The sequence below is a fragment of the Dendropsophus ebraccatus genome, chromosome 3 (assembly GCF_027789765.1).
Source record: "Dendropsophus ebraccatus isolate aDenEbr1 chromosome 3, aDenEbr1.pat, whole genome shotgun sequence".
Taxonomy (NCBI): domain Eukaryota; kingdom Metazoa; phylum Chordata; class Amphibia; order Anura; family Hylidae; genus Dendropsophus; species Dendropsophus ebraccatus.
The window spans coordinates 57230080-57252161 of NC_091456.1; the positions used below are offsets into that span (position 1 = coordinate 57230080).

The 22082-nt window shown below is 44.5% G+C and overlaps 1 protein-coding gene across 2 annotated transcripts in view; it reads right to left on the bottom strand.

Annotated features, from left to right (window-relative positions):
• Positions 1 to 21846, bottom strand: part of GCNT1 (glucosaminyl (N-acetyl) transferase 1) — a 35798-nt gene extending 13952 nt beyond the window's left edge. The window contains exon 1 of one of the 2 annotated variants that reach the window (XM_069964254.1): positions 21751 to 21846. The gene's annotated coding sequence lies outside the window, so the exon portion shown is untranslated. Of the gene's footprint in view, positions 1 to 21551; positions 21659 to 21750 lie in introns of those variants that run through there. The other variant, XM_069964253.1, reaches the window with a different exon arrangement.
• Positions 21847 to 22082: the final 236 nt, after the last annotated feature.

A 22082-nucleotide genomic window follows, 5' to 3' on the forward strand; every position in this document is an offset into this window, starting at 1 on the left:
TTGATGATAAAAATTTTGCCGGACTTTTCCATTGTTTCCTTTCCTGTGCAGGGGGATGCAGCACTTCATCAATATAGTACCCTTCATTGTCATGAGAACCCCAACCGTTCATAAAAGGATGAAAAATTCAAGCAATATACTTTGACAAGATGCTATACCTATTTAACCCCTGCACATCAGCAATACACACACACACACACTGCCAATGCATCGTGCAGTAGGAACGTGTATATATGATCTTGCTGTGAAGGGGTTTCAGTGTGTGAGGGGCCGCTTCAATGTCAGCAGCCCCGCACAAATTAGGGTCCCAGGAGCCAGTGATCAAGTAGCTGCCCATCATTAACCCCTGAAATGCTGCAATCTATAGGGATCATGGGGTTTAAGGGAGTAACTGACTGATCGGGACCCCCGCAATCACTTTCCCTGATAGACGGAGGTATAATACTTACCTCCGTCCTGTCGGAAAAGTGATCTTCTCATAAAGTCAGCCTTAATGCAAATTCTGGCTATGTTCACACAACGTATGTGTTGTAGAAATCACGGCCGTTGTTGCAAATTGCAACAACGGCGTGATCTATACAGCACACACGTATGTGAAAACATAGGATCCCGGCCGTAGTGTATACACATAGCAGCCGCAGAAAACCCTGTCAGTGCACACTCCATTGTGAGCAGTGGGAAACTGATCCGGGCGTGCATCAGAATTCAGTGGCGCCAAAGATCACCTGGCTGGTACTGCAGTACCGGCCGGGATAATCTTCTCTTAGACCGGCCGGTCTCTTGCCAAGTGTGAACATAGCCTCTATGTGCAAAGTGCAGATAATACTCATCAATACTATTGCATATAAAAGTCTCCTGGGGGAATTATAAAGTTTAAAAAAATTGTTCTGTGTCAAGCTATTGCTCTTACATACCTTTTGATGTTCCCTCATGTTCCTTTAATTACCTCTTGAAATATCCACCTAATATCTTCAGTGTCCATGGTCACTCATGCTTAGCAGCTCAGTCTGAACTTCATATACATACATGGACAGCAGAATGATTGTTGCTATTGTAAAGGCCGCCCAGTAAGAACCAGTGCACCAAAAATGTCTTCAAGTTACTACTATTGGACTGAATCCACATTCAGTTTCCAGCCACAGATATAGCCACAAATACATTAAGACTCCAAAGAAATTCCATTGTTTGTGCATTCCCCTTAGGTTGACATTAGAAAAGCAATTAAAAGAACACTAGCTATAAACACATACATAATATCAAGACACAAGCATATTTTTTGTTTTTAAATTATTCTCAAATTTGTGTAAATGAATTTTAAAAAACAAAAACAAAAAAACACGCAGCTATGTATTAGATGCATATATCTACAACTTTTTCAACGCACAAAAGAGATGTACAGCAGAAGTAGTGTGGGTGTCGCTACTTGAAAACTTGACACAGGTCCTTTGTCACATACAGCGCCAAACAAACTGTGGCAGCATTCCAGAATTACTGTGATCAAAAGGTGTGGCTTATACCAATTCAGCAACTCATGCTTGCTGAATTGGAATGAACAGCACCTTTGGATCACCATTAGAGTCTGTTCACACTAAGGAATCAGCTCAGAATTTCAAGCAGAGATTGCGCCACGGACTTTGCTTGAAGCTCCGCCTGTCCCATTGATTCAATAGTATGTTTCACACTCATATCTCATGCTCACTCCGCCATACGCCGAAAAAAAATCTGCATTGATTCCGTAGTGTGAACCTACACTACGGGTATGTTAACACTAAGGAATTAAAGAAGAAAGTTTTCTGCTTAAAATTTCAGCTTCTTCAGCTCTGACGGAATAAGCGCAGGAAAGCGGAAAGTCAAAGCTTCAATGACTTCTATGGGAGTTCACTAGCGGAATGAAAAGTGGATCTGCGGCGGAACATTCCATACGTAAATTCTTCCATGTGAACAGAGGTGAAATCCCATTGAACACAATGGGGCATTGCTCTGTACATATTGTATGGGCGGAATATGCACGAAATTAAGCGTGGATCATGTCTCTTTCTAACAGCCATTTGCAGAGATTTAAAATTGCATTTTTCCTTGGAAGCTAAAGTGCCACAGAAAAGAGGCTGAGCCATACATACTATGTGCTATGCACACCTCTCCCACCTCTAAGTGAAGACAGCGAGGAGGCAATTAACTTAAAGGGGTTATCCAGCGCTGCAAAAACATGGCCACTTTCCCCCCTACTATTGTCTCCAGTTCAGGTGCAGTTTGCAATTAAGCTCCATTTACTTCAATGGAACTAAGTTTCAAAACCCCACCCAAACTGGAGACAACAGTAGGGGAAAAGTGGCCATGTTTTTGTAGTGCTGGATAACCCCTTTAAAAAAAAGGAGATGCACTGCTACAATATAAATCGGGTGTAATACTACTAACCAAACTAATACAAAAGCATGTATGCCAATTGGGTAATGGCACACCAGAAAGTGCAGACACAAAAAACCTTTATTCACAAATTTGCCATTACAGAGGGGAAAAAAAAATGTAAAAAAACTTTAAAAAACTTAAACTAAAGCTTAAAAAATCTCAAGTCTTTCCATACTTATGAGCTGCTGTATGTCCTGCAGGAAATGTTTTCTTTTCAGTCTGACACAGTGCTCTCTGCTGACATCTCTGGCCAAGACAGGAACTCTGTCTCAGTTTTACATGAATCCCCATAGAAAACCTCTCCTGCTCTGGACAGTTCCTGTCTCGGTCAGATAAGTCAGCAGAGAGCACTGTGTCAGACTGAAAAGAAAACAACATTTCCTGCAGGACATGCAGTAGCTAACAAGTATGGGAAGACTAGAGATTTTTTTAATAGTAAATAAAAAAGTAAATGACAAATCTATATAACTTTCTGACACCAGTTGATTTGAAAGAAAAAGATTTTCGCTGGACAACCCCTTAGAGGACGGGGCCAATTAAAATTTTTGCGGTTTCCTTTTTTTTCTCCTTGTGCTTAAAAGGCCATAGCAGTTGCATTTTCCACCTAGAAACCCGAATGAGCTCCTATTTTTGATCGCTTTTTATTACAATTTTTTTGGATTTATTGTGACCAAAAATGCACAATTTTGCAATTTTTTTGCACTTACGCCATTTACTGTGCGAGATCAGGAATGTGATTAATAGTTTGGGCAATTATGCACGCGGCGATACCAAACATGTTTATTTTTATTTATAACCTGGGAAAAGGGGGGTGATTCAGACTTTTATTAGGAGAGGGGGCTTTTTATTGATAATAACACTTTTTTTTTTCTTTTACACTTATACTAGAATAAACCCTAAAAAGGCACTGACAGACTTGAGTAGGCTCTTGACAAGGTACCAAGACCACTTGGGGTAGGTTCAGAGGTGCAGAGATTCTATGGCCGGGCCGATATTACTGTCGGCCAAAAGAATAGAAATGTCAGTTCTTTTAGCGGAACGCGGATTCAGCCCGGCCATAGAATGGTGTCTATGACACGGGCAGATAGGCATGCCGCCGTGAAAGCGTACGAGCCACGGAATCCGCAGGAACTTATCTGCCGGATTGCGCAGTGTGAACCTACCCTTACTTTATAGCATAGTAAGGATTTGGAGAAAAGAAATCCCCACTAGAGATGAGCGAACCTTGAGCATGCTCGAGTCGATCCGAACCCGAACTTTAGCGGTGGCTGCTGAAGTTGAAAAAAGCCCTAAGGCTATGTGGAAATCATGGATATAGTCATTGGCTGTTTCCATGTTTTCCAGACAACCTTAGAGCTTTATCCAAGTTCAGCAGCCCCAGCTACTCAAATACCGAACCTTAGGGTTCTGATCGACTCGACCCCGAAGCCGGTACGCTCTTCTCTAATCCACACTAACTGTAAAAACAAGTACTCTCCTTGCCCTATCATAAAGTGGTTCTTCCTACAAGTTAAAAATTTATCATTTTCCTGTGTTTCTTCTATTCTCACAATACAGGATGTCGCAACACTCAAACATGATAACGCTCTCATCCTGCAGGTCGCACACCCAGTGTCACCCGGCGTTGATGAAAACTAGCCACGGATACATATTCTGTTTCCATTTTCTGTACATAATGGGGAGCAGCCATCTTTCAAGATGTTACTTGCATTCCCATCCACAACACTCATCAGAAGGACTATGCACGGATTGTTGGCACAGGGATGCCATGTCCCCTGTTCCATATTGTACTCATGTAGGCACTACAAATATCTTTAGAAGGCCAGATTTACATGTCCGTGTTCTGTCCATGACATATAGTCCATAAGCTGACGGACTGAATCCACTCTTAAACAACTCACGCCCTCTGCTACTGAACGGACAGGGCTGAGCTGCCATGTTCAGTGGAGTGAGGATGGGATGCAGCCATGTGATTGCTACGGCACAAAAAGAACATTCCTACTGTAAAGTGCTTGGCAATTCTCCCCCATTGTCAATATATTGCCAATAATAATCTCCCCCAGCAGTAAAGACACTTGATACAAAGCTTTTCCTGCTTAAACTTAGGCTATGGCTTAAATTCAATGGTGCCCACACACTTTTACAACCAAAACTGTTACTGCCGTAAAATGAAGTGGCAGAAACTTCTTTTGCAATGTGTTATGGCAAGAAATTTGAGATATAAATGCCCCCAAAAAACTTCCCAATGCACAGTTGATTGAGTTATAGTTTTTACTGTAGGCCACAAAAAGTCTACACACATCCAAAAAGATTTAAAATTTTCAGAATTTCAGCAGTAAAAAAGCCCCCAAAATGGTTTGTGACTACAGCCTGACCGCAACTTCTCACCCCTTATCCGTTCATTTGATAACTCACAACAATCATGGTGGTCTTTTAAATCAACTGGTGGCAGAAAGTGCCAGAGATTTGTAATTTACTTCTAATAAAAATCCTTAAGTCTTTCAGTGTGTATCAGCTGCTGTATGTCCTATAGGAAGTGGTGTTTTATAGAATAGGAAATCATAGTTTCCTAATATACATGCATTTACAAACCTGCCCACGTGCCTTATCTAATACCAGTGCAGTAATCTCTGTCTCTCTAAGGCTGAATTCACACGTTCTGTGTTCTCTGTGAAACATGGAGGACACGGACGATGAATGCCTGTCCTGTCACTACCGAGCCGTGGAGACTTAACCTTGGTCCATAAGATGGCCGACATGGAGGAGCATGTGACCATGACCATGTACACTGAACAATTTTACTATAAAGTGGCCAACCACTTTAACCGGTGAAGGAGATTCAGCGCAACCTCTTATTTTCTTACTGTAAAGAAGAGACAAAGAGTTGTGGCTGAGCTTAATCCACCCTCTTCTCTTTGAATACCAATTCCATCCAGACTAAAGCCAATTCCCTCAGTTGCACATATGCACAGACAGAGGAGTTAAGGAGTGGTAAGAAGTGCCAGAGTGGGTCATGAACACTAAACCACAATTCCTCCAACTTTTACTGTAAGGGTACGATTACTCTACGGAATACGCTTGAAAATTTCAAGTGGAGGCTTTCTTTGGGCAGATGGCAAATTGAGCTTGAGAATATCAATGAGTTAATAAGACAGGCAGAACTTCAAGCGGAGTCCGCCGTACTGCCTCCGCTTGAAATTTCTGAGCATATTCCGTAGTGTAACAATACCCTGAGAATGCAGAGATCACACTGAATCTCCCCCACAGGCAGCTATAAAACAATAGTAACATGCTCACTGAGGCACGGTTCCCTACATCCTACTCTCTGCACCTTGATAAGGTCAGACAGCTGACAGACTCCTTCTTAGACCAGTTTCACACATCAGATCGCAGCGGATTTCACGCTGCCATGCTCTGTCGTGTCATTTCCTATGAATCTACATTCTAGCAGTGGATTTTCATTCTGCTGGGAGAATACAGCCTGTGCCGTAAGATCAGATATCCCGTCCAGTCAAGAAGTCCAACCACGACAAATAAAGCTACAGTAGCTGTGGCCAAACCAAAGCTAATGGAGCTGCCATAAATTGGTTTAATTTGCAAATATTGGAGCCCCATTTCAAGTGCTCTGGTGGATCCATTCACTTTAGCTGCAGTTACGGTGGTTTCGCTCACCTCATCACACACCATAAGAATGATACCATGTTCATATAATAAGCTTGATATCATGAATTTATAAGACAACTGTTAGGGATAACACTTTCTCACTGCAGATGTACTTTAAATAATAGTCATTTCCTACCTAAGCGTGCAGCGAATTCACATGAGATGACAGAGTTTCCTTTTGTTAACAAAGAGGACGCTGGGACAGGCGGCAAAAAGGAAAGTAACAAAAAGAAAAAAGAGAAAAAGGCAGTGCAGTGTTGGAAAGACACTACTAATCATTGAAGACTGTTGGAAAGCACAGACTTAGAGGGAAAAAAAAACACAAAGGGGGAGATTTATCAAACATGGTGTAAAGTGAAACTGGCTCAGTTGCCCCTAGCAACCAGATTCCAAAGAGTCTGTGAGGAATGAAAGGTGGAATCTGATTGGTTGCTAGGGGCAACTGAGCCAGTTTCACTTTACACCATGTTTGATAAATCTCCCCCGAAGTGATAATTTTAGAAATTTACAGTTGTGGTCGACTGCTTAGTGCACAGATATCCGTTACATCCGGTCGGTTTCATCAGAAACGGACCACAAGTCATGGCACAAATACACCAGTGAAATGCTGCAAGACACATTGGGGGAAACATATCAAGCTGGTGTACGAAGGTCTAATCACTCACCCTATATATCATGTAGAACAGATGAAACAAACAATGAGAAACAGCAGAATATGTTGTATTATAAGATACTGTACAGTATAGCTATCAGCATGTGGAGTATAATGTATAGTAACTGCATAACCCTGAAATAATAGCAGCAGTTTGTAGATACAGAATAGAAGTGCAGATCCCCAAAATGCAGTAGTGTAGTACAACAGGCTAGAATAGAGAAGCAGGGCAGCTGTCAGAGGTCTGTGTGGTCACATTACAGCAATGGGCAAGGGGGGGGGGGGTTCAGCATGGGCCAATCAGGAAGTGAGAATCATAGCAGCAGTGTTTATAGCTGAGTGTCAGTGCAGGCACATCATATCAGGAATGGAGAGGATGGGAAACACAAGGACTGACAGAGACAGTGGGGAGTATGAAGGAATGAGCAGGGCAGTGCACATAAATGGACTCTGTCTGGGGAGAAAGGGGTTACAGCAGTGAAGTGGATCTGCTATGATTTGGAAGGTGAGGGAGACTTCCTGGATCTAAGTACAGTGCTGAAGACCCCGCTATGCAGACCATGCCCCTCCTCCACTCCCCTCCCACCCAGTACAGGGAGCTCTTAAACCAAAGCAATGCTCTTACACCAAGTCCCAATTTAAAAAAAACGTAAACTCTTCTTGCAAAACGCTCTCAATCCAAGTTACCAGTGTGTGTGTGTGTGTGTGTATATACATATAATATATACACACTTACCGGCCACTTTATTAGGTACACCTGTCCAACTGCACGTTACCACTTAATTTCTAATCAGCCAATCACATGGCGGCAACTCAGTGCATTTAGGCATGTAGACATGGTCAAGACTCTCCTGCAGTTCAAACCGAGCATCAGTATGGGGAAGAAAGGGGATTTGAGGGCCTTTGAATGTGGCATGGTTGCTGGTGCCAGAAGGGCTGGTCTGAGTATTTCAGAAACTGCTGATCTACTGGGATTTTCACGCAAAATCATCTCTAGGGTTTACAGAGAACGGTCCGAAAAAGAAAAAACATCCAGTGAGCGGCAGTTCTGTGGGCGGAAATGCCTTGTTGATGCCAGAGGTCAGAGGAGAATGGGCAGACTGGTTCGAGCTGATAGAAAGGCAACAGTGACTCAAATAGCCAACCGTTACAACCAAGGTAGGCAGAAGAGCATCTCTGAACGCACAGTACGTCCAACTTTGAGGCAGATGGGCTACAGCAGCAGAAGACCACACTGGGTGCCACTCCTTTCAGCTAAGAACAGGAAACTGAGGCTACAATTTGCACAAGCTCATCGAAATTGGACAGTAGAAGATAGGAAAAACGTCACCTGGTCTGATGAGTCTCGATTTCTGCTGCGACATTCGGATGGTAGGGTCAGAATTTGGTGTCAACAACATGAAAGCATGGATCCATCCTGCCTTGTATCAACGGTTCAGGCTGGTGGTGGTGTCATGGTGTGGGGAATATTTTCTTGGCACTCTTTGGGCCCCTTGGTACCAATTGAGCATCGTTGCAACGCCACAGCCTACCTGAGTATTGTTGCTGACCATGTCCATCCCTTTATGACCACAATGTACCCAACATCTGATGGCTACTTTCAGCAGGATAATGCGCCATGTCATAAAGCTAGAATCATCTCAGACTGGTTTCTTGAACATGACAATGAGTTCACTGTACTCCAATGGCCTCCACAGTCACCAGATCTCAATCCAATAGAGCATCTTTGGGATGTGGTGGAACGGGAGATTCGCATCATGGATGTGCAGCCGACAAATCTGCGGCAACTGTGCGATGCCATCATGTCAATATGGACCAAAATCTCTGAGGAATGCTTCCAGCACCTTGTTGTATCTATGCCACAAAGAATTGAGGCAGTTCTGAAGGCAAAAGGGGGTCCAACCCGTTACTAGCATGGTGTACCTAATAAAGTGGCTAGTGAGTGTATATAACGTATTAAACTGTATTGCCAATAAGCACTGATAAAGTGTTGGGGTTCAACTATGACGCCTAAGCACATTACATAATAGGTCAGTTTTACAAAGCATTTTTTTTCCCCTGTGTTTTGTCCTAAGTGTGTCTAGCTTTTAATACAAAACAGGCTATAAATAGAGAACAGATTATAAAGAAAACATTGAGATTTCTTTTCAAATCCATTTCTGGCTTTGCTTTCACCAATCGCAACCAAAAGTCTGCATGTGTGAACACACCATAAAGCTAAAATCACACATGCATTGTGGTAGGATTGAAAACGACCTAAAGCTATGTCCTCACACAGTATTTTGCAACCAAAACCAGGAGTGGATTGAAAACACAGAAAGTCTGTGGCACACACTGTTGAAGTTGAGTGGATGGTCGTCATTTAATGGGAAATAATTGCCAGTATTTTAAAACAATGGCCGTTATTTGCCATTAAATGGTCGCCATCAACTCAATTTTTACAGTATGTGAACATAGCCTTTGGTTAGATTCACACGTATCGTATCCGCAGCAGATTTCTCGCTTTGAATTTGCTTCGGATACTTGCCCATTCACTTCAATGGGCTGACATACTCGCAGTGGGATTGTCATCCTGCTGCGAGTATGTCAAACTCAGCACCTTTTTTAAGTGAATGGGCAAGTATCCGCAGCAGATTTCGCAGCGAGAAATCCGCTGCGGATACGTTACGTGTGAATCTTTGTGTTTCCAATCCACTCCTGGTTTTGGTTGCAAAATACAGAGCAAAAATACTGTGTGGGAACATAGCCTTAGAAGTATATTTTCTTCCTGTTGGCTCCACCGCCGACTTTGACTCAAAATGTGTTATTCCAGCATAAGGGTAACTTCCTCACAATAGTATTTTGCATCAGCACATTTGTAAGCCAGCACTAGGAGTGGACCCAAAAAAATCAAAGTACTGATACAAAATACTGCTGGGTGAAAGCGGCCTATGGTATTTAACCTAGCCCAAGAGCTGTTTTTTTTCCCTCTACATTGCAAAATTTACCTATTTACCCAGTATCTGCAAATCTCCTTCCATATCCAATCCATGGGAGTCTCTTGCGAGAAGAGGGCGACTGGATGCGCGAGTGCCTTACTGCTCCACTCATTCTCTATGGGAGCTTCCAGACATAGGGGGAGATTTATCAAAGGGTGTAAAATTTAGACTGGTGCAAACTGCCCACAGCAACCAATCACAACTCAGCTTTTCTTTCAGCACTGCCTAAAGCTGAGCTGTGATTGGTTGCTGTGGGCAGTTTGCACCAGTCTAAATTTTACACCCTTTGATAAATCTCCACCATAGAGTACAATGTTGACCTGTGCCCGTGGATCCCATAGAGGAGGAGTGTTCTGCCTGTCCTTTCATGACTGGGATTCTGCTCCCCATTCTGAGGCATCATTATTAGAGATGAGCGAACCGTCCGAGGTTCGGGTTCGTATGAACCTGAACTCTCGGCTTCTGATTCCCGCTGTCTGCCCGCTCTGTGGAGAGGGTGGATACAGCCTGAGGACCGCCTGGAAAACTAGGATACAGCCATAGCCATAGGCTGCACTAGCAGCCCGGTCACAGTCGTGACACAGGACACCCATCACGCTCTAGCTAAACACCCCAGTGAATGGGGACACATCTGTTTTCCCCCACAACAGGGTGCAATAGCAGAAAGATCGGATATCCATAAGATCACCATTACCCCCCCCCCCCCCTCCAATAATATTCATTATACCTACACTAATAGAGCACTGACACATCAGGCCTGTTACATAACTTTTAGGCACCTCCATTAAGCTGCTGTACTAGGTTATATAAAAACACTATCTACCTTTGCATATTTTGTATGTAATCAGCTTACATCTGGGGACCTCTGATGCTAATTTATGCTGTTTGTGTGTATCACTACAATACCTTTTATAGGTAACAAAACAGTGTTAGTTAGTGTTTTTTAAGCAACTAAAAATACATCATGGAATAGCAAAAAGTAGTAGGTGCTGTCCTGTGATTGGTCAGACAAGGGAAAGGAAGCCCTTGTGTCCCTGTTGGTAAACAGAAATGGCTGTGCACCACAGGTAGGGTGTGACTTTTATTCACACCTTATTTGACGTTTCGGCCTCTCTCAAGCTACTGTATACTAGTGTTGCACGATGCACCGAAATATCGATACTACTATCGATATTACGGGCGAAAAAACGATTCGGTACCAGGATTTCCTGGTATCGACTTTATTTTGAGCTGCCTAATAGCGCAGCTTAAAATAAAGTACAGTGCAGAGAACACGGCCGGCGGCTAGCTGAGCGCTGGCGGTGTTCTCTGTGTGCCGCCCCCTCCTCAGCCCGCGCCCCCTCTGCTCACAGCCGCGCGAACTTCAAATAGCCGACACTCAGCGGTGGCTAGTGCCGGCTAGTTTACTGAGTGCATACCGCTGTCACAACTGACAGCGGCATATGACAACTCCTGAGCAGCTCCAGGGGTGAGAAAAGAGTGAGAAGCGTACAGAGAGGGTTAACTTGGACTGAGGAGGAGGCACGGACAGAAGGTGAGAGAGACAGCAGCTGCACGGGGGAGGGCAGACACACAGGAAGCGCTGCAGGAGACGTGGCCCTCCCGGAGGAATGTCATTACATTTGTATTTTTTTAGCATTTTTTTCCCAAACTTTATTAAGTATCGAACTGGTATCGAGTATTGAAATAAAAAATCTGGTATCGGTATCGAACTCAAAATTCTGGTATCGTGACATCCCTACTGTATACAGCGAAACGTTGCATAAGGTGTGAATAAAAGTCACAGATTTTCTCACTTCTAAGTGCTGTCTTCTTCTTCTCCGGACATGGAGCCCGGTCTGGTGAGGCGTGCACTATCCTAATTTTTTGATTATTGCTGGTGCTGCTATATTGTGTTAAGTGGTCCATAACAGCAGTAACACTACAAACTCATTGTCACCACTCTGAAGGGTTAAAGGGAACCTGTCACCGAGACAATGCTATCTAATCTATCACCACCATAGAGCAGGAAGAGCTGAGCAGATTGATATATATATATCTTTGTGGGAAAAGATTTAGTATAACCTGTAACCTGTTGATTAAAATCTCTGATCATTCTGTGATAAGGAGTCCAGTGGGTGGAGTCACTCAAAGGACTGGACTCCATGGCATGGAAAGGTCAGAGTATTCAATCAATAAATACTAAATTATATTGAATCTTTTCCTATAAAGATATATATCAATCCGCTCATCTCCATCTCCTCTATATTATGATGCCAACAACTTAGGTAGAACTTTCATTGTGACTAGTTCGTCCCCTGCTTGTTGCTTTGTGTTTTATCCTATTTATTACACAATATACTGCCGTGTATATGTATATACCATGTATTTAACGAATAAAGGATCATCAAAACAGTTGAACTGTTTTTATAATGACAAAAGGGGTAAGATACTTTGCTTAGAGTTGTAACTTTTTTTCTGTCTCTTATTTATGTACCACATCCAAGTACTGTGGAACAGGAACATTTCTTCTCACTCTCCTGGTGCAGTGTTCAGTAACAGCTTAGGCCTAGTTCACACTTACATTATAAGCAGTTTACAGCACTAAAATTCTGGGACGCTGAAGGAAACCTGAGCGACTTCCATTATAAGTTAATGAAATCTGTCATCATAGATGGAGGCATTGTATAACTCTCTCAAGTGTACAACATTACCTGTCTTCAATTCTTCATCACTAACCATCTCCAAAATATAATGCTTAGTAAATAAAGTTAAAGAGAAGTTGTCACCGCTCCTGGCCTACCTGTTTTAGCAAATATATGCAATACTCATGAGGTAATTCTGGATAACTTTTTTTTTTTTTTTTTTTAGTACCATGGTACGTGTGGTATGTGGTGTTACCACTTGAAGTCATGTCCTTGCACTGTCTGATACTATCCAATCAAAGCTGAACATGCCAGACTGTGAAGGGACCTGGCGACACCCAGTTGGATATGGAGTTATACACTTCTAGTTATAATAATAGAGGGATGGCGCAACACAGAGTTGTATGAAAACATGTTCCAGAATTGTTATTTCACTGGTATTTCATGTATTTGCTAAAGCAGACAGACCGGGAGCTGTGACAGGTTGTCTTTACATACACAGGTCCAGATTTACTAAGATCATGGGGTTTTTAAAGTCACCCCATATTAGGGTTTTAGCTTCTCATCCTCATCAGTACCTGTCTGACTTCTGCTCAGAGCTTCTGGCTGATTTTCTCATGTAACTCTCCATGGCTACTTGCACCAAATACGTTATTAAATGTGAAAACAGACCAATTTAAATGTTAGTCAGCTAAAAGCAAATAAAAAAATAAAAAAACATTAGTAAATATGTCAGGACTCAGGACATTAAAAAAAAGAATTAACTTTCTCTGGGCCCAACAAGTGTTTGATTGAAAGCGCTCTCCTAATCCTAATATACACATGAACATTTACAAGTATAGCACACCTTCTACAATGTAGGGCGGTGGTCCCAGACACCCTCCCCATCTGGCTTGCCATAAGACCCGTAAGTTATGAAAATTTGCAATGGCTGCAATATAGCCCATTTCTGACTACTATACACAGCCCTTTGGAGAGACCTTTAAAGAAACCAGCAGATTTAAGAACAATACAACCGGTTCTTACAAAGGACAGCTGTTCGCTGCAGGCTAGTAATCTGCTTTAAAAGAGAGCGTTACGCTATCTGTATGTGTGTTTTTCAATCCCTGCGGCAGAGGCGATGTAATGCTCAGCCATTAAAATACTTGTCTTCCATAGTATATTGGCGGGAGCTCTGGACTCAATTACAGTCCATTATGGGAGGCTGGCTGAGTACTTAAGACTTTTTTTCCCCTCATAAGGAATAATGTCAATATTAATTCATTTAATCAGTACTATACATTTAAAGTGACTGTACCATCAGGCCCAGGCTGAAGCACTGAAGGCGGGCCGACCCACCCGCAGTGGGAGGAAAGCCCCGCCCTTCTATGATGCGGCTCCATTGATTCTAATGGAGCCGCATCATAGAGGGGCGGGGGGTTCCTCCCACTGGGGGTGGGTCGGCCCGCCTCCAGTGCTTCAGCCTGGGCCTGATGGTACAGTCACTTTAAAGCAGTACCTGTCTTGCCAGCCTTTTCACCCCTCATCTCCCTCTTCTAAGGGTGGGATCACACATAGTGGAACCACAGCGGATTTCACGCTGCGAGTTTGCAGCAAAAGCTGCTACAGTTCCCGTACTGCCACTTTCAATAGGTTTACATACTCGCTGCAGAATTTTTGTCCCTCTACGAATATGTAAACGCTGTCCCCCGGTGAATAGTTTACTGATCCGTGCCCCGGCCTGCTTCTAGGGCTCCCGGCATCCTGACATGTCAATTCTTTGGGGAATCCTCCTGAGCCTAGAATGAAGCCTATGGGACGGCCAGATGTTCAAGCAGGAGCGCGCACGGAATCCGCAGCAAGTTATCCGTGTGATTTCCATAGTGTGCAAGGACCCTAATGGATTAAACATCAGAGCTTTGTAGCACATAGGAGTCACAGACAGCTAAATGAAAAGAAACTTGTATCCTTTCCACAAGTACCATGGAACACTGTCAGCACTTTGGTCCTCAATTCCCAGGTAATAGGTTCACTTTAAATTACCTCAATGTGACAGGTAAGACAAGCGTCCATACAGGGACCCTCACAGCCCTTTCTTCATGGTGCAGGCACATGGCATCAGCAGAAGGATCCAGCCAGTGCAGACAATACACTAAAGGGGAGGACTGGAAGTAGCAAACAGGCAACACAAAGCAGCGTAGCCACAGCGCCGCATCCAGCACCTGCACAGTGTCAGTGTGTGTGATCTGTGGGGCGCTGCACCATGGCTTTACACAAGACTTCAAGGCTAAGTATTAAAAAGGGGTTGAGAACTAAGCGATTGAGTTTCTAAGCAAAATTTCCTTGAAAATATGGTTTCAGTTTGGCGCAATTTGGGAGCAGAGGAATCGCTGTGCTGCCAAATAATAAGAAAAGGGGTTGTCATAGTGAGGCAGTGCCTGTAACGTAGTGGTTGTCATAGTGAGGCAGTGCCTGTAACGTAGTGGTTGTCATAGTGAGACAGTGCCTGTAACGTAGTGGTTGTCATAGTGAGACAGTGCCTGTAACAGGACCCCATCACTAGTGTAGTACTGGTTACCAAGCCCCTATCATTCTGTAGTCTTAGTAAATCTATATTTGGCCCTGATCATTATTATTTTTATCATTTATCTATAAAGCGCCCTTCATTCCAGAGCGCCATACAACCGATAGAACAAACAGGAACATGACAAGATAAAACACATTACATGATGGTAAATGGCCGACTGGTACACGGGGACAGAGGATCCTGCCGCAAGGACTTACAGACTAATATCTGTTTTACTATGAAAGACTAGGAGGCATCCTGGCTGGTATCATGCCTATAATATATATATACATACACACACATAGTAGTGTCGGGACAGTACGTGTAACATGTACTCTGCATAGCACAATGAGGGAGACAGCTGGGAGAGCCACCAAGATGAGAGGGGTATACACGGACACTTCTCTACTGAAAGAGCCAATGGGCACCCCACTGTGCTGACTGCTTCTCCTGGACTATAAGACTCAGACCCCCAGCAGTGCACCTCTACGGATTTATAAGAGGATGTAGAATGAGGTATTGTACACCAATGCTGATAGACCTGTCACTGACTCTGAGAAGTCCATCCACACCGACTATAGTCACCCCCCCCCACACACACACACACACACTGACTATTGTCACCCCCCCCCACACACACACACACTGACTATTGTCACCCCCCCCCCCCCCCCACACACACACACACACACACACATAGGGCTGGGCGGTATACCGCAAAAATACCGATACCGTCACTGGCGTCGGTTAACCGACCTCAACTCTGCCAGGACGGTATCTGCGGTAATTTTGTATTTTTAGCTCCCAGAATACCCTCTCCTGTGTCCTCAGAGCGCTCCTGCACACAAACTCGCGGCCCGGCGTGATAGCTGCACGTTATGTGCAGGGACGCCGGTATCAGAGCGGGAGGAGCAGTTGGGTCCCGGTGAGAATGCCCAGGTGCACAGCCCTCCCCCCGCACCCATCCAGTCCAAGCGCCCGCCCTCCCCCCGTCCCGCTGTACTTGTCCCGTCCGGCGTCCCTGCACACACAGGACAACATGTGCAGCGCTCGCCGGCCGGGGGGGGGGGGGGGGGAGCGCTGCACATGTTAATGTCCTGTGTGTGGAGGGACGCCGATGTGCGTGCGGGGGAAATAGAGGAGCAGCAGGGTCCAGGGGAGAATATTCTTGAGGGCACAGCCTTCCTCCACACCCGTCCCGTCCGAGCGCCCGCCCTCCCTACCGTCTGGTCCGAGGCCCGTCCCGCCGCACCTGTCCTGTCCAGTGTTCCTGCACACACAGAACATTAACATGCAACGCGAGCGCTGCACATGTTAATGTCCTGTGTGTGCAGGAAGGAGGCCATGTCACAGCTGAAAGAGGAGCAGCACGTGGGGGCGGCTGGCCTGTAGTCCCCACAGTACAGGACTGTAACATAGGAGGGATAATTGGCTGCAGCAGGCAGGATAATAATTGGCTCCTGCAGCCCATCCATTCCTCCTATGTTACAGTCCTGTACTGTTACTGAGGGAACTACAGGTCCCAGCATGCAGCTTTCTGTATAGTAATACACCCCTGCAGGCCCCCCTATATAGCAATACACCCCTGTCCGCCCCCCCCCGCCCATATAGTCATACACCCGTCCACCCCCCTGTACACCCATACACCCCTGTCCGCCCCCCCCGGTATACTCATACACCCCTGTCCGCTCCTGCTGTATACTCATACACCCATGTCCGCCCCCCCTGTATACTCATACACCCCTGCCGCCCCCCCCCTGTATACTCATACACCCCTGTCCGCCCCCCCCTGTATACTCATACACCCCTGTCCGCCCCCCCCCCCTGTATACTCATACACCCCTGTCCGCCCCCCCCCTGTATACTCATACACCCCTGTCCGCCCCCCCTGTATACTCATACACCCCTGTCCGCCCCCCCCCCCCTGTATACTCATATGCCCCTGTCCGCCCCCTCCGTATAGTGATGCACCCCAATCTGCCCCCCCCCCGTATACTCATACACCCCTGTCTGCCTCCGCGTATAGTAGGGCAGAGAGAGATAGATAGATAGATAGATTGTACTGTACTGTCACCTGTATATACTATATACCCAGCATATTTACTCTGGGTACCTATAGTACATAGCTATATACTTGTATATACACGTCCTGTAGTGTGCACATAGCTGTATGCTGTATACCTGTATATACACGTCCTGTAGTGTGCACATAGCTGTATGCTGTTTACCTGTATATACACGTCCTGTAGTGTGTACATAGCTGTATGCTGTATACCTGTATATACACGTCCTGTAGTGTGTACATAGTTTGGGTTGCTGCTCATTGAGTTACTGTACTTTTTTTTTTACTTTGAAACAAACTATTCCCAGTTTGGCACGGCCAAGTGGGTGTGGCTTGTAAAAGGGTGTGGCTTACAAAGGGGGCGTGTCATAGTTATCGTCCAATTATCGTTACCGCAGCTACATATGCGATAAACCGCGATATTAATTTAGGCCAATATCGCCCAGCCCTACACACACACCAACTATTGTCACCCCCCCCCCCCTACAACACAGAGACACAGAAACTACAGATAAAGCAGTGAAGCAACAAGCAGTCCTCATGTGCGTCATACGTCCATATAGTGAGACACGTCCCTATGAGCCACACATAGACCACACTCTACACACACAGAGAGCACACTCCACAGCACACGCTACACACACCGAGACAACACTCCACAGCACACATCCCATACACACACTACACTACTATATACACCCCACATCCCATACAGACACACTCCACAGCACACACTACACACACAGACGTCACCCCACAGCACACGGACGTCACTCCACACACACACACAGACAACACACACACTGTACACCCCCCTAAACATACTCTACACACTTCATACTGTACACACACAGCACACATCCCATACACTCTACACTACTATATACACCACACACATCCCATACACTACTATATACACAACACACACATCCCATACACTACTATATACACCACACACATCCCATACACTCTACACTACTATATACACCACACACATCCCATACACTCTACACTACTATATACACCACACACATCCCATACACATCCCATACACTACTATATACACAACACACACATCCCATACACTACTATATACACAACACACACATCCCATACACTACTATATACACCACACACATCCCATACACTCTACACTACTATATACACCACACACATCCCATACACATCCCATACACTACTATATACACAACACACACATCCCATACACTACTATATACACCACACACATCCCATACACACTCTACACTACTGTATACACCACACACATCCCATACACTCTACACTACTGTATACACCACACACATCCCATACACTCTACACTACTATATACACCACACACATCCCATACACTCTACACTACTATATACACCACACACATCCCATACACTCTACACTACTATATACACCACACACATCCCATACACTCTACACTACTATATACACCACACACATCCCATACACTCTACACTACTATATACACCACACACATCCCATACACTCTACACTACTATATACACCACACACATCCCATACACTCTACACTACTATATACACCACACACATCCCATACACTCTACACTACTATATACACCACACACATCCCATACACTCTACACTACTATATACACCACACACATCCCATACACTCTACACTACTATATACACCACACACATCCCATACACTCTACACTACTATATACACCACACACATCCCATACACTCTACACTACTATATACACCACACACATCCCATACACTCTACACTACTATATACACCACACACATCCCATACACTCTACACTACTATATACACCACACACATCCCATACACTCTACACTACTATATACACCACACACATCCCATACACTCTACACTACTATATACACCACACACATCCCATACACTCTACACTACTATATACACCACACACATCCCATACACTCTACACTACTATATACACCACACACATCCCATACACTCTACACTACTATATACACCACACACATCCCATACACTCTACACTACTATATACACCACACACATCCCATACACTCTACACTACTATATACACCACACACATCCCATACACTCTACACTACTATACACCACACACATCCCATACACTCTACACTACTATATACACCACACACATCCCATACACTCTACACTACTATATACACCACACACATCCCATACACTCTACACTACTATATACACCACACACATCCCATACACTCTACACTACTATATACACCACACACATCCCATACACTCTACACTACTATATACACCACACACATCCCATACACTCTACACTACTATATACACCACACACATCCCATACACTCTACACTACTATATACACCACACACATCCCATACACTCTACACTACTATATACACCACACACATCCCATACACTCTACACTACTATATACACCACACACATCCCATACACTCTACACTACTATATACACCACACACATCCCATACACTCTACACTACTATATACACCACACACATCCCATACACTCTACACTACTATATACACCACACACATCCCATACACTCTACACTACTATATACACCACACACATCCCATACACTCTACACTACTATATACACCACACACATCCCATACACTCAACACTACTATATACACCACACACATCCCATACACTCTACACTACTATATACACCACACACATCCCATACACTCTACACTACTATATACACCACACACATCCCATACACTCTACACTACTATATACACCACACACATCCCATACACTCTACACTACTATATACACCACACACATCCCATACACTCTACACTACTATATACACCACACACATCCCATACACTCTACACTACTATATACACCACACACATCCCATACACTCTACACTACTATATACACCACACACATCCCATACACTCTACACTACTATATACACCACACACATCCCATACACTCTACACTACTATATACACCACACACATCCCATACACTCTACACTACTATATACACCACACACATCCCATACACTCTACACTACTATATACACCACACACATCCCATACACTCTACACTACTATATACACCACACACATCCCATACACTCTACACTACTATATACACCACACACATCCCATACACTCTACACTACTATATACACCACACACATCCCATACACTCTACACTACTATATACACCACACACATCCCATACACTCTACACTACTATATACACCACACACATCCCATACACTCTACACTACTATATACACCACACACATCCCATACACTCTACACTACTATATACACCACACACATCCCATACACTCTACACTACTATATACACCACACACATCCCATACACTCTACACTACTATATACACCACACACATCCCATACACTCTACACTACTATATACACCACACACATCCCATACACTCTACACTACTATATACACCACACACATCCCATACACTCTACACTACTATATACACCACACACATCCCATACACTCTACACTACTATATACACCACACACATCCCATACACTCTACACTACTATATACACCACACACATCCCATACACTCTACACTACTATATACACCACACACATCCCATACACTCTACACTACTATATACACCACACACATCCCATACACTCTACACTACTATATACACCACACACATCCCATACACTCAACACTACTATATACACCACACACATCCCATACACTCTACACTACTATATACACCACACACATCCCATACACTCTACACTACTATATACACCACACACATCCCATACACTCTACACTACTATATACACCACACACATCCCATACACTCTACACTACTATATACACCACACACATCCCATACACTACTGTATATACCCCACACACATCCCATACACACTCTACACTACTGTATACACCACATACATCCCATACACTACTATATACACCACACACATCCCATACACTCTACACTACTATATACACCACACACATCCCATACACTACTGTATACACCACATACATCCCATACACTACTATATACACCATACATCCCATACACTACTATATACACCATACATCCCATACACTACTATATACACCATACATCCCATACATACACTACTATATACACCACACACATCCCATACACTACTATATACACCATACATACACTACTATATACACCACACACATCCCATACACTCTACACTACTATATACACCCACAACACATCCCATACACTCTACACTACTATATACACCACACACATCCCATACACTACTATATACACCACACACATCCCATACACTACTATATACACCACACACACCCCATACACTACTATATACACCACACACATCCCATACACTCTACACTACTATATACACCACACACATCCCATACACTACTATATACACCATACACTACTATATACACCACACACACCCCATACACTACTATATACACCACACACACCCCATACACAAGTTACACATGCACCACCACCAGTGAAGCCCAGGTGGCTGTTCCCCGCGGTCCGAGCCGCCATGTCCTGCCCCTTACCTGTCAGCTTCCCCACAGGTGAGGCACATGTAACCCTCCCGTGTCCGGCCACCTCCTCTAAGCACAGGCGCTGCCACTACTACTACTCCTCGGAGCAGTGCGGCGCCGCTCTCTCCTCATCCGCCCCTCCCCCGCTATCTTCCTGCGGCCACTCACAGCCGGCACCTCCCCTAAGCGCCACCTCCTGGCAGTACCTCACCTTGATTGTGGCTCGGGACAGGAGCCGTCCGCCTCAGGGGTGATGCTGCTGTGCTGCCACAGTGGGATTATGGCGGCATTATCATCCCAGGATGTGTGTCCGGAAGGGAGCGCATTGTCACCAATGCCTTATCCCACCTGCATTGTGGAGCGCTAAGGATGGCAGAGGACCAGCGCCACCGCATGGCCGTCACTGGTAGCACAGGCCCGACTGCTGGGGCTTTGTTAGGGAGGTGTGTGCGGAGCAGGTTTCTATTGTAATGTTCATTCTGGAACTTCTCCATTTACCATCTGCAGTATGTATGTATATATATGTCACAAGAAGTGCATCAT